This window comes from Mandrillus leucophaeus, unplaced genomic scaffold (genome assembly GCF_000951045.1).
Source record: "Mandrillus leucophaeus isolate KB7577 unplaced genomic scaffold, Mleu.le_1.0 Scaffold371, whole genome shotgun sequence".
NCBI classification, from domain to species: Eukaryota; Metazoa; Chordata; class Mammalia; order Primates; family Cercopithecidae; genus Mandrillus; species Mandrillus leucophaeus.
In genome coordinates, this window is record NW_012103932.1 from 515870 (window position 1) to 517421 (window position 1552).

Sequence of the window (1552 nt, forward strand, 5' to 3'; positions counted from 1 at the left end):
GATTCTCCTGCCTCAGCCTCCTGAGTAGCTGAGATTACATGCGCGTGCCACTATGCCCGGCTAATTTTTGTATTTTTAGTAGAGACGGGGTTTCACCATGTTGGTCAGGCTGGTCTCGAACTCCTGGCCTCATGATCTGCCCACCTCGGCTTCCCAAAGGGCTAGTATTATTACTCTGCATTTTTACCGATGAGAAAACAGAGGCTCAGATAGTGTGAGAGTCTGCCACAGCCCAGCCCACAATGATCAAATGAGAACATCCAAAGCAGTCCCTGTACTGTCTAGGTCCTGGGGCTGTGCTCCTTTAGTATCTTTAACATTTCCTAAGCATCTCCTCTGAAGGGTGACAATTCAAATACACAAAATCTGCCCTGAAGGAATTTACAGACACCTAAGGTTGGAAGGAGTTTCTAAAATAATCAGGTCCAACCTCATACTCACACTCTCTCCCCTCTACAAAAGTCCTAAAAGGCAGAACACTTTGAAGATGTGGCTATTTGTCTTAGTTGGTTTCGGCAGATACAATAAATTACTAGAACAACACTGAGATCAGGGCGCCAGCATGGGTAGGGTCTGGTGAAGGTCGTCTTCTGAGTGGCAGATGGCTGGCTTCTTGTATTTTCACATGACAGAGAGCTAGCTGTCTGGTTTTTGTTTGTTTGTTTGTTTGTTTAGATGGAGTCTAGCTCTTGTTGCCCAGGATGGAGTGCAATAGCACGATCTCAGCTCACCGCAACCTCCGCCTCCTGGGTTCAAGCGATTCTCCTGCCTCAGCCTCCTAAGTACTTAGGATTACAGGCATGCACCACCACATCCAGCTAATTTTTTGTATTTTTTAGTAGAGACAGGGTTTCTCCATGTTGGTCAGGCTGGTCTCAAACTCCCGACCTCAGGTGATTCGCCTGCCTCAGCCTCCCAAAGTGCTGGGATTACAGGCATGAGCCATCGTGTCCAGCCTGGTCTCTTCTTAGAAGGGCACTAATCCCATAAATGGGGGTTCTGCCCTATGACCTAATTACCTCCCAAAGGCCCCACCATATATGATCATATTGGGGAATAAATTTAAACATATGAATTTGGAGGAACATGAACATTCAGTTCATAACAAGCTCTACAAGAAAATTCTCCAGTAAACTCAGCCAGAATATGCTCCCTTGAAACATCCAGTCAAGGGGTCTCAAAAAATAGGACCAAGCTGCCCTCGGTATCTCATGCCTGTAATCCTAGCATTTTGAGAGACCAAGGAGGGAGGATCATTTGATCCCAGGAGCTTGAGATGAGCCCAAGCAACATAGCTAGACCCCATCTCTACACAAAATTTAAAAAACAGCCGGCATGATGGTGCACACCTGTAGTCCCAGCTACTTGGGATGCTGAGGTGAGAGGATTGCTTGAGCTCAGGAAGTCAAGTCTGTAGTGAGCTCGACCGTGCCACTGCACTCCAGCCTGGGGGACAGAGCAAAGAGACTGTCTAAATACACACACACACACACACACACACACACAAAATATTATATGTTATTAGTCCCATATATATTATATAGGATATATT